Source organism: Mixophyes fleayi, chromosome 1 (assembly GCF_038048845.1).
Source record: "Mixophyes fleayi isolate aMixFle1 chromosome 1, aMixFle1.hap1, whole genome shotgun sequence".
NCBI classification, from domain to species: domain Eukaryota; kingdom Metazoa; phylum Chordata; class Amphibia; order Anura; family Limnodynastidae; genus Mixophyes; species Mixophyes fleayi.
This window is the reverse complement of record NC_134402.1, coordinates 156,799,434-156,813,007: the sequence shown is the minus strand read 5'-3', so window position 1 is coordinate 156,813,007 and position 13,574 is coordinate 156,799,434. Positions and strand designations below refer to the sequence as shown.

General features: G+C 39.5%; 1 protein-coding gene across 1 annotated transcript in view; it reads right to left on the bottom strand.

The window, feature by feature from the left end:
* RASSF6 (Ras association domain family member 6) overlaps positions 1-13,050 on the bottom strand; it is a 37,660-nt gene extending 24,610 nt beyond the window's left edge. Inside the window, 1 exon segment of the mRNA XM_075202240.1 lies at positions 12,878-13,050. The gene's annotated coding sequence lies outside the window, so the exon portion shown is untranslated.
* Positions 13,051-13,574: the final 524 nt, after the last annotated feature.

The following is a 13,574-nucleotide window of genomic DNA, read 5'->3' as shown; positions in this document are numbered from 1 at the left end:
TTCCCCAGTGTGAAACACTAATTTTTCTGGCTGCAAAAAGTCATATTTAGCAGGAGTATCTATTGAATACTTTGCACTACAAGTGGTTTGGACTCAATAAAATAGATTCAAAGCAGTCCACATATGAGCAGAATCAGCAAGCAGGTGCTAGCACCACTCCTGATGGTAGTGTCCCCAGTATGTCATCTGGTAAAGCCTATGTAAAAGTACATAGTCTTTTTAAATCAGGGGGAAAAAAACACACCCAAAAAAAAATTACCGCGTTGAAGCGAAAAAGAAGTGTAACTGAGGAATAGTTAAGTGCCGATAAAAAAGAAATTGCCAACATGCAATTCTACACACGCAGTGGCAAAGAAAGAATGAGGCCTTCACCTTTCTCTATTAGTGGCAGATCAAAAAAGGTTACTGAGCCTTCTTCTTGTATGGTCACTCATGACCAAGCAAGACCAAGTAATTTGGAGTCTAAAAGTGGTGCACAACTACTGTTACGCGTGAAAGGCGAGCTGCAAGAAAACAGTAAGGCATTAGAGAATAATGTATGCTCTGAATAAAAAATGACACCAATCCCTGTGGAGAGTCCATCCACCAGTGGTATGTCTAATTGTGAGCATTCTGTTTGTGTACCTATAAAGAAGGGCCCTTTCAGCAGTTCTGCTGATGTGTGCCTGAACAGCCCGAGTGTAGCCAGTGATACACAAATTGAGGATGCCACTTTGGAATTAGAAGAGGATGAGGGGGAGATTTGTGTAGGCGACGAGGGCGCTAATGAGGATGTTGATGAGGATGAGGTTGTTTGTGTAAGTCCTGCTCCAGTGGCAGCAGTTCTGGCACGTGACAAGAAAAAGGCCATTGTTATACTTGGGATAAAACAAAAAAAAACACTTCTTATGTGTGGAATTATTTCTACCCAAATCCAGACAACAGTTGTATAGCCATTTGTAGAGTATGTCAAGCCACAGTCAGTCGAAGGAGGGACCTTATCCATCTTGGAACCTCGTCTATGTTACGCCATTTGACGAGAGTTCATGGCAAAGTGTAGGGAAAAGCTGAAAGTTCTTCCCAAAAAATTACAAGCACTCCATCATCAGCTAGGAGCCTTCGGTCACCGACATCCCGACGGCTACAAAATACACCCACAACGCCATCCTCATCAATATCGTCAGTAGAGCTCGGAGTTAGCCCTGCATCCCACTTACTAAGGCTGGATGACTCCTGCACTATTATTGATTCCTCTGAAGAAAGCATTAGTCCCATTGCTGCTGCTGTTGCTGCTGCTGAATTGTCATCCCAGAGGAAGGCCAAGAAAAAGAGCAGTCCTACATTACAACAATTAACTGTGAAACAATCATTTGCTAGGGGAAGCAAATATGACAGCAGTCATCCAGTCGCCAAGCGAATCACAGATGCCATGGCTACCATGTTAGGGTTAGATCTGCGTCCAATATCCACAATAAACGCAGCTGTTTATTCACAGTTAATTGAGGTTTTGTGTCCGTGTTACAGAATTCCATCGTGACACCATTTTTCCTGTAAAGCTATTCCACAACTATACCAAAAAGTGTGTACAAATGTAGAGATTGCTCAGAAAAATGCCATTCTGCCCACTGTCCACTTAACCACAGATATGTGGACAAGTGGAAGTGGGCAAACCAAAGACTATATGACTGTGACCGCCCACTGGCTTGGTCATTCACCTTCCCAAGCAGGAACAGCAGCAGCATGTACACCACTACGTAACATTTGTCACAGGCAAGCCACTCTTTGTATCAACAAGGTGGAATTCCACCCTGTACATGCTTCAGAGGATATAGGAACAGTGCAAAGCCATCCAAGCATATTGCACAAGCCATGACATTGGGAAAGAAGGGGGGATGTATTTCACTCTTGCACAGTGGGGAATCATTTCAGTGCTGTGCAAGGTGTTGAAACCATTTGAAGTTGTGACGTGTGAAGTGAGTGCAGACTCTGCTAGCTTGAGCCAAGTCATTCTTTTAATTAGACTATTGGAAAAGCAGCTTGAGAAACTGAAGGAGGAGATGAAAGAAAGCAATTCCGCAAAGTATATTGGCCTTGTAGATCAAGTACTTAATTCGCTTCACAATGATCCTCGAGTTATTAAAATCTTGAACTCGGATCACTACATTTTGGCCACTGTGTTTGATCCAAGGTTTAAGACCTACATTGAGTCTTTGCTTGAAAATGAATGAGATGTGAACTTTTGCAAGGAGCTGTTGCTCAGCAAGTTGTTCGCTGAACTGGGCCTTGGCTTGACGACGTGTCCTCCTTTAGTTTCTCAAGCAGCTGCTGCTCGTAAAAAAATTAAATTTTCCAAAGCGAAGCAGGGAAGACTCCTTTGGCAGTCCAGAACAGTTTAACATCCAGGCTGGTTTGAAAAAAATGTGTGACCTTGCCATCCAATCCGAGTATTAACATGCAAAGGATGGTGGAGGATTATTTTCAAGAGGTAATTGATATGGAAATGTCAGACAGTCCCTTTCCTTACTGGGAAGAAAAGCAAGCCATTTGGAAACCCATGTACAAACTTGCTTTGCAATACCTAAGCTGCCCACCCTCCAGTGTGTACTCTGAAAGAGTATTCGGCACAGCCGGGAACCTAGTCAGTGATCGCCGTAGGAGGTTACTTCCAAAAAATGTAGAGAAAATAATGTTCATAAAAATGAACTACATCTTCCACGAGGAAGGCCTTCACCATCCAAGACATCCAAGCGCTGACTGCTCTCTAATGGCGGATTCAAGCGGCGATGAATTGATAGTCTGTGATGATGATGTACACGCTGATGAGGGCGAGGGAGGATGAAGCTGAAGATGATGACGATAACATCTTTTTAAAACTTTCTATATAAGTGTAGGGTGAAATCTACCCCCAAATAGGAAAGGGACTTGGGGCATTTCTATATCATGTACAGTCTTGAAAGACTGCTGTTTTGGCAATCTCTCCATAAGGGTAAGGTGTCATACACAGACTGACCCCAAACTGGCTTTGTCCATTTCCATTTATATTGTACAGTCTATAATGGCTGAATTTTTTACTATTTTCTACAAGTGGAGGGGGGCATATACAGACAGAAACCAAACTGCCTTTGTCCATTTCTTTATATATTTAACTATAAGTGTAGGGTATAATATACACCCAAAGACGATGGCTGCATTGCCAATAGGCATAGATGGAGAGGAAGACAATCTGGTTTGTGTGTAGAATTAATGACGGCCTACTAGGAATAAAACTGTTTTTTTCCATAATTTATTAGCTTTACAATTACCTTACTTATCCAAGAAACAGGTGGAACACTAAATTAGGTTATTTTAGGCCCAAAAAATAGATTTTTTAACAAAATTGCAAAACAAAACCAAACAAAACCAAAACACGCAAGGGTGGTTTTGCGAAAACCAAAACCCGAAGGTAATCCAGATCCAAAACCAAAACACGGGGGTGAGTGACCATCTCTAATGCAAATAGACATATTTACAGAGGATTGCTGTCCATGGCCCACATGCATTTAAATTTAAACACAACAATTCAGACATTTTTGCATTCAACTCTAAATCAGTCTTATAGTGCAGTACCACTTTTTACCTCTTTGTATTTTGAGTCAATGGCAAGTGAATCTTTTTTTAATGCACATTGCAACCCACACTATTGCCACTAACCTTATTATTATTAAGGCCAGGTACAGTTTCCTGTGTAAAGAGGACATAACCTGGCACAAAGCAATGGTCACATTGTTTTACAATTAGTAGCCGTGCAACAATCAGTGCTTCTAATAACTATCTATATGTATTAGATACTTCGAATAATGTGCATAAGGAGTAGCACTACTGTATACATAATTGAAGATATAAAGACATGTACACAGTATAAAGAAACATGCAAGCTATTATCTACATTCAAGGTTAATACATAGCTGCCAAAATAAAGGCTTTTCATTATATGTATAATTCATTAATGATAAAAATAGACAGTTTTCAGTGGAACACCGCTTGTTAAAGTATCAAGAAACAATGTAGCATATGTACTTCACATAGACAAGACATCTAAGAAAGGACTGTACAAAACATACAGTATGATTTTTTTTTTGTACTGGACTGTTATATTGTTTAAAATGTAATTTTCCAGTACATACCAAGATTAAACTGTTCATAATGTCTTAGGACACTTCACTTCAGCAACCTGAAGCTGAACATGCCGACAAGCTTAGATTAACCTTTAGACTCATTTGACTGGTTTAGTTTTCCCTTAATTGTTAAGTATTAATTTTAGGGTGAAATACATATGAGTTAACTAGTATCTACAGCAATAATGCCATTTCCCCCACAGAGAGTCTCATCTTACTCTACTATAGCTTGTGAGAGAGAAAGGGGACGAACATAATGCAATGGAGGATATTAGGGAGGCATTAAGAGATTATGTAGGCATAGAGGGTGAACGGACATAAAGGATACATCTTTCATCATCATCATCTATTTATATAGCGCCACTAATTACACTGCGCTGCACAGAGAACTTATTCACATTAGTCCCTGCCCCATTAGAGCTTACAATCTAAATTTCCTAACATATACACACACACACACACACACACACACACACACACCGAGAGAGACTAAGGGCAATTTAATAGCAGCCAATTAACCTACCAGTATGTTTTTGGAGTGTGAGAGGAAACCCACACAAACATGGGGAGAACATACAAACTCTACACAGATAAGGCCCATGTTTGGGAATCGAACTTATGACCCCAGTGCTGTGAGGCAGATGTGCTAACCACTAAGCCACCGTGTTTCCCCCATCTTTTTCTTTCCCCAAAGCAAAGGATCTATAAATTAGTCTAATTTAGTTTTTATCCCTATATGTGAGGATGAACTGTAAACAGTTAACGGGAAATTACCATTAGACACATACAGATAGACACAAGTTGCAAAGTTTCCTGTAATCCAATATCACATCATCTGAAAGCCCTGAAAGTACAAAAACTACCAAACTTCCCCGATGAGCAGAGCAAACTAAAATGTGATTTTGTATTTGTACATAGGCGTCATGAACTATAAAATTTGAAACACATAACCCCATTGACATTTTGAGAGTTTCATTACCAAAAATGTTCTCAGCAGAAGTTATTCTTGAATGTTTTGTGCAGTTTTATAATATTAATAAAACTCTGGAAAGTAACTATAAAGTAATTGAAAAATATTCTTAAAAAATTGGCCTTGCAAATACCTAACTGTAAGCTAGTAATGGATCTTTACAATATTTTTATAAAGCTCCTGAAATTCTGGGGGCTATGATTTTAACAATCTGCAGTTAAAATTTGTGAATTGCAACAATTTTTTTTTTTAAATTCTGCCTGTGGATCATGTTGATTTGTTCTACTTCATTAGATCACAACTCAGATTTGCCCTGTCCACTTCCTGTCAGTCATCTACAACAACCTTCCACCAGGGAAAGGTTAGCACATGCTTGGTGTTAGAACTGCAGAGATTCCTAACTACACTGGGAGTGCTACCACGTCACTTGATGGTTACACAGTAGCAATGGCGTCCCTAGCAGAATGGAAGAACTTCTGTTGAGACTCAAATGCAAGCATAAGCTGTCTTTTACATGTGCCTGTCCCAGCGCTGCAGAATCTATGGGTTCTGCACCATCTGAGCAGCCACATCCACCAGGGCAGCAGGATACAAATGTGGGGGGAGTGGGCAAGTTACCCGAGTAGGTTCCTATACTATTCTAGTAATATGACAGACCCCGTTACCTGTTTGTACCCACACATGTTCAAATACATTGCTGCACAGTTTTGTAAAACACATCACTCGCCCTGAAGAATTCCAGGCTATGGAAATATGAGGATATGCAGCAACATGTTTTGAATGTATCCATTCAGCAACATATATCTTCGAGTTCCAATACTACCAATCTCTGATAATCTTCAGCATAACCATAGACCATACTTGCCAACTTTTCCTCGTTGGCTTCAGGGAGATCCCGGTGGAGGTGGGCTTGCGGGGGCGGGGCTTTACAAATAGCATCATTTTGGCACCGCCCCTAAACGATTGTCACAATTGTGGCCAATTACAGCATGGGGTTGGGCTAAGATAATGCGATGTTTGCATCATTAAGCCCCACCCCCCACCACATCTATTGCGGGGTTGAGAACTGGGAGGTTGCCCTGCTCTCCCGGGAGCCCATGAGGTCTTCCAGAAATGCGGGAGTCTCCCAGAGAGTAGGCAAATATGCGTTAAATAAAAGCAGCTAATGAATCTCTAGAGACTGAAGTTTCTTTTGCATTTCTGTCTCCATTACTGAAGTCATGTTGTCTTACCTGTCAGTCTTTGATTAAATCTTGGTCTCCATGAAAATGGCCACCTCCATAGTCATCAATACATGGACATAGGACACAATTTCTGAACAGTGTCATCATGCCACAGATGGTGAAGCCAACCACGCCTTGTACTGGATCAGCATCAGGGAGAATGCCAGACTCTTCAGGGAGTGAGGGAGATCACCCCTATATCAGGGAGTCTCCCTGACATTCAGGGAGAGTTGGCAAGTATGCCATAGACATGTTAGACTATTGATCCTCATTTACCTTTACAGCTGCTGTTTGCCCAACTTGCCTTACTCCATATTGTATCTCTGATTGTAAGAGTTTTACTTTCAGATTGGATTCATCAGCAGAAAATACTATTGCTGTGCGTTTTGATTGCATCACTAAATAGACCAGCGCATTGTTGCATCACACATCGATCCGCTGGTTGTACATGTTGGATGTCAACCGATTAATAAACAATTGATACAGAGGAGTATGTTCTACTGTCAGTTTATGTGCGCTTCGATGCACTCACCAAGAAAACATCTTTAAATTTCATAAACCTTCTTAAAAAAAATTACAAACATATGGAGTTCATCATTTACTGAACTAGAAAACACAATAAAGCTCCTATGTTCTAATAACCCAAGCAAATGTGATAGCTTTTGTTAGAATCTCACCATGATAGAACACATTTGCATAAGGGGAAAAAAAAAACAAGTAAAAACAGCATAGGCTACCCCTACCTGCGCAACTCTACAAGCACCCTCCCTAACTGTGATAAGCTGTGGACACATCGGATGTTCCTTCAGAGATTGTAAAATGGGATGAGGGGAATAGATAAAAAAAAAAAAAAAAAAAAAGCAGGAGCCTCAGACAAACATTTTTTGCACAAGAAATGTTTTCATAATTTATATGCATTTTATATGCCTTCGAATCTTACACAGGGATTAAGGGTGAATTTAGAGGTTACCTGTACTTTACTCTCTTGTTAGGTAATTGCCCATTTTTGGGTGATGGAATAGTCATAGGAAGTACAATCTTTCAGCGGAACTGAATACACATTTATATAATAATCTAGAACATGGGCAGAAAAGTTTCTATGGCTGTTGGAAACTGAAATCTGTATCTGACGTGATCACAACCAGGTGAAAAGTACCATAGTGACAGTTATATATGCTTCCATCATTTTCTAACCACAAGTCACAGTACTGAACTGCTCTTCAAAGTGCTTTTAAAAAAATGTTGACATCAATCTTATCAAAATAGATCGTTTAGCATTGCTGTTGATTTTCCTCTGAGGCAGTTTTGGTGATAGTTTGGAGAATTTCATTGTTGTTGGGAAAACGGAGTACTTTTCTTGTACCATGAATGGCTGAATAGGTTGTGCTTTTGTATTGCCAAGAAACACTCACAGACTCCCTTTTCTGTGGAAAGGAACAAACACGCACACATACATACATACATACATACATACATACATACATACATACAGGGCCGGACTGGCCATCTGGCACTTCTGGCAAAAGCCAGAAGGGCAGATGGCCAGAGGGGCCGGTCCGCATGTCCGCCGAGCAGCAACACTCCGCGCTGCTTGGCGCACGGAGAATCAATGACAGCCGGCTATGCGGTAATCACATGGGAGGGCACCTGTCACGTGGTGCTGTCCCATGTGATTGCTCGCATAGGCGGCTGTCACTGATTCTCCTTCTGCCGCCCATGTGCACAGTGTTGCTGCTGGAAGTAAGGTAAGTGTCTGTGCGTGTGTGTGTAATATGTCTGTGTGGCAAATAGTGTGTGTGGGGCTATTAGTGTGGCTGTGTAGCAAATAGTGAGTGTGGCTGTGTGATTATTGTGTGGGTAATAGCGTGTGTGTGTGGGTAATAGTGTGGCTAATAGTGTTTCTGTGTGGCCCCATGTTGCTATAGTGTGCATTTACCATGTTCACATAGTGTGTGTTTGTGTGTGCAGTATTTTAATATAATATGTGAGGGAAGGGAGGATCTTAATATAGTGTGGGAGGTATGCCATTTAATGGTGGAGTGTAGGTGGGGGCTAATTATTTAAGGTGAGGTGAAGGAACCTTTAATTTAATGCTGGGGTGGTTTAGGGCTATCAGTTGAATATGGAGGGCTATTTATTAATTGTGAATATGAATTATTTATTGTCGGGATGGTTGTGAAAAATGGCTATATTTATTACACTTTAATGCTATTTAATTTATTGCTGTTTGGAGGGAGGGAAATATTTTGTTGAATAAATGGGTATACTGTTAATTTAATGTTGGAGCTGGTTGGAGGTCTACTTATTAAATGTGAATATTATTATTGTGGGGACTGGAGGGAGGCCTATGTCGAAGTCAGTAAATTGGATAAAGTCATTTCAATTAAAGTCTAGCAAACTTGGTTGTCTTTGTCTGAAAAGATGCGTACGGTACGCTACTACATACAAGGGCACGCTACGGCGTGAAAGGGCGTACGCATCCACTACACGTGGCAGCAACAGTAATCGGTCTTTTACCATACATTCGCACAAACACGCATACTTATAAAATAGTACACATTAATGGTAGTTGCAACACATAGTCAGTTATGTCGAAATATAGTAGTATTTATATGTTATATCAGAGTTACATGCATATTAGTGAAATACACGGAACGGGTTGAAGGAATAACATCATGAGTGGCATCATAATGAACCTTGTCACATATCCTACGGTTTGGTTCACTCTGCGAGGGAATCGCAGAGTGCATACACAAGTTATGAATGATAGGGAATTATGAACTACTTAAGACTAAGGAATCTTGGCGGGAAGAGCAGAGCATACCCCCTGCTGAGATGACCCCCTCCTTTGGATTCCTTTGTATGAACTGGCCAATGATGACGACCCCTTGGACCTTCCTGAGACCTGGACCAATAGATGCAAGCTATTCCATCTTCATTGTATTACTGTATGTGATTGTGTATATAAGCAGCAGCTTGTGATCCAGAGGGCAGACATCTTGTCCCCAGACTTCAGGATTGAATGACTGCACTGGATCCAGAGCGCCTGCGATAAATAACGGCTGTATTTACTATTACTTCGCTTGAGCATATTTATTCTACTATTTGCGAATAAATCTTTGTGCTTTGGAAACACAAATCGAGGTTCGACAATCGTTATTGGTTAGCGACAATACGCACATAACACCTAATTATAAAACGTGAGTGCTATTGTTTTAACACCGGGGAGTTTTCTAAATCTCATGTATCCATTTTTTTTTTCAAAATAGGGCATCCAATATTCCAGGATCAAGACAAGAATGAACTGAGCTAAAGAAACCAGCTGCTACAAGTGGTGAAAGTGACCAAGACAGGTAGGAGAGAGCAGGACAGCCTGCCAACTGTCCTGAATCTGGTGGGGCAGTCCTGAATTTGGGTGAATGTCTCACTTAGTCAGGATTTGGTCCGACTGCAAGGACAGTTGGGAGGTATGTCCCGCTTCACAACGTACTGCTTGTGAAGGCAAAGCTGTGTGCTTCTAACAGTAGTGCCTGTGTATTTGTCTAAAATGATAAATGTAATGTATTATTATAATGTATGTATCAATACCCCATGTTGGCCACACCCACAACACAGTGAGGTCACGCCCTGTTCGGCGCTGCCGCTGCGTGGCGGCACATGTTTTCTTTCCTGTTGGAGCTAAGGTGGGCCTGTGTACCTTAAATGCCAGGGCTGATTTTTAGTCCCAGTCCGGCACTGCATACATACAAACATATATATATATATATATATATACACACACACACACACACACTTGTTTTGGAGTGAAGTGTTCTTTTAATTTTGTTTTGTTTTTATTGCACCAGATTTAGGGAACATCCCATGATAAATTATTTCCCCTAGTCTACCCCTGCGGCTAGTGTTCATATTCTGAATAAACAGCTTTTATACAAAACGAAACAAAAAAAATCCAACTCCCTCCTATTAACCCTAGCATTGGCAAGGTAAATAGGGTTTATAGCAAGCACTTATTTAAAAAAAGCTTTGGACTTTAAACACTTGCTGGGTCCTCGCATTGCCCCCTTAATACCGCCAATGTGACTGTTGCCATTTTAAATGACGACAACCACACTGACAGCATTTTATGCTGTTTATAGGATGACTGTCACATATATTTAGTATAATTTTTAGGTAATTCTGCATTTCCTACAGTAATATGTTGATCGCTATAACTCCTGTCAGAATGGTGGTCATCGTAATGATGATTACCACTGGTTGTGGTGCATAGTACAGAAATCTGTATTTTATTATTACGATTTATTTATATAGCGCCACTAATTCCGCAGCGCTGTACAGAGAACTCACTCACATCAGTCCCAGCCCCATTGAGGCTTACAGTTTAATTTCCCTAACACACACACACACACACAGGCAGACACACACAGACTAGGGTCAATTAGTTAGCAGTAATATAACCTACCAGTATGTTTTTGGAGTGTGGGAGGAAACCAGAGCACCCGGAGGAAACCCACGCAAACACAGGAAAACATACAAACTCCTCACAGATAAAGCCATGGTCAGGAATTGAACTCATGACCCCAGTGCTGTAAGGCAGAAGTGCTAACCACTAAGCCACCTTGCATTTTGAGTTAAAAATAAAATAATATACATATGTTTAAATCTATAGGAGCCAACATGTGTTTTTCCAGTTATATAACTAAAAAGTTAGATAAAATTCAGTAAGAAACATATAATTTCCTTCTTTTCTTTGTCTTTTTCATCCAGCATTGGAAGAGGGGGACTGTGAAGGTTGGAAGCATGTATTCAAAATCAAGAAAATGAATGGTTACCTTATTTGTCTGAAATAATTTGGCCCATTAACTATGTAGAGAAGGATGTCCACACTGAAGTTGCAATTAGTTGCTCATCTTCGTGCTTCAGGGCCTCTATAAATATTATAGTGTTGCTCAATTCATTTATTATAAAGTGGGATGCATATAGTTGACAACATACAAAAGAGCAACATTTTTCCAATGCTTATCCACTTTTAAATATGAACATATTACATTTTTAATGGCACCTTTACATGCTAGCCCACCCAAACTAAGAGCTAGATGATGCTTGAAGTTATTGCCACCTTGTATAGCTTGAATAGTGTGCGTGACCACACAAAACTTGCAAGTAGAATGTAATTCCTACTCTCACAACACAAATTGTCCTCCTGAACAACAACTGGCATTAGGGGGTATATTTACTAAAATGCGGGTTTGAAAAAGTGGAGATGTTACCTATAGCAACCAATCAGATTTTAGCTGTCATTTTGTAGACTGTACTAAACAGCTAGAATCTGATTGGTTGCTATAGGCAACATCTATCTTTTCAAACCTGTAGTTTAGTAAATATAAACCTTTTGTTTAGTGATGAGAAATCCCAGGAAACAAGTAGAAAGATCTTCTGAAATGAAAGTAAGTGCTCTGAAATCTTCAGAAAAATATATGGTATAACCCACAACCCGTGTCTAAATGCTGCAAGTAAATGCAATGGGTTTTACGCAAACATTATTGTATGGGTTAGCGAGGACAGTTCCGGTGTTCACTGCTAACTACATAGGGTTTCAATGCTTGATTGAATTTGCTATTTTTCATTTGTCTGACAAATTAGCAAGAATGATGTTACAGTATGAGGCCACATATTCATAACCAACACCACTATACATAAGTATTGCTGTATTTATTTAGGCAAACTACCTCCCCTCTGCCTCATTATGCAGGTAATAAAATAGCACTCCTCATGCAAATACAGTTTATATTACAGATTGCCTGGATATTTGGCAGATATATTGGTGGCTAAACCTCTGTATATGGAATTGGATGCTTTACATTATTATTGTTTATAAGGGGACTTCTAATATCTGCATTCAATATTACAGAGAATGCTATTTCTTATCCTACAAAGCTTGCTAAATGAATCATTAAATGACATCTGGTGACAGGGTTACATAATTATTACAGGAGCCCATGCACAGTATAGTATAGTATAGTCATATCAACTGTTTATTATAACTGTTGATGTTGTAAATCTTTGTTGACAATGTCCCATTATTTTCTGCTAAATAAAACAATATACCAGGACCATATTTAATAACAATCATGCCATGGTAACAAAATTGGCATAACAATGATTCCTGCTACGTTGGTCTGCCCAGTCAGTATGTCAGCCGTCACGCATTGGTTCATAAACAAAACACAAAAGCATTGCCTTTCATCTCTATTCTGTAAACATTAGCTTGGTTAAACATTTATTCAAAGGGCTGAATACTTTGATAAGTACATAAAGAGAAACTGACTAATACTTGAATCCTGTTTTTGTAAATTACCTCAGAGCTTTTTAAGAAACTATATTATGTTGGTTCATTTACTCAGGACATGTACAGATCTGGCTACAGAGCTACCTATATACTTCCCAGAAAGAAATAATACTATCTATGTGTCTCAGTTGAGTTTCCTAATAGTTTTAGTGACCTGGTCAAAGTCATTGATTATGCAATCGAAGTTTACAGAGACTACGCTTACCTTGTTCTTTTAAGAAGCTGCCAATACATTCCACTCCTTGCTTATGCCCCCAAGACAACATGACAGTGTTCAAGTGACCTGGTAGCTCATCTGAAAGGTTTATAAACGACAAAAGAAAGTTAATCATTCTCCGGCCGCACAGGTATAGGAAATCTAAGACACTCCTTTCTGCCTCAGTGCATTTTGGGAGTGTTTACCTGACTTGTCAGCAGCAGCTGAAACACACCCATGTCCACATTCATCCATACCTGTATGAGAGGTGTGGTCGCTGTCTGGGTAAAAGATCTGACACTGCAGGGCATGTACTCTAGTTCTGTATATTACTCATCACTTACCAATTATAGCACACTTCGCAGCAACTTTAGATAATGACAACGACACATTGAATTAAACCATTAATTTATTTGCATAATCACTAAATGAAATCTAGATTAATTTACAACACAGAAAATGATATACTCAAAGGTCATTGTTTGCTTGAATGTAATATGCTTGTGATGAATGTTCCTATATTATATTTACTTATATATATATATATATATATATATATATATATATATATATATATATATATATATATCTAACTCAAACATAGACAAAACCTTGGACAATGTACACTTTAAAAGACACAGAAAAAAACTAATGGCTAAAGTTTGTGTTTGAATTCAAGAGACTAAATAAGGGTAGAATCATGAAA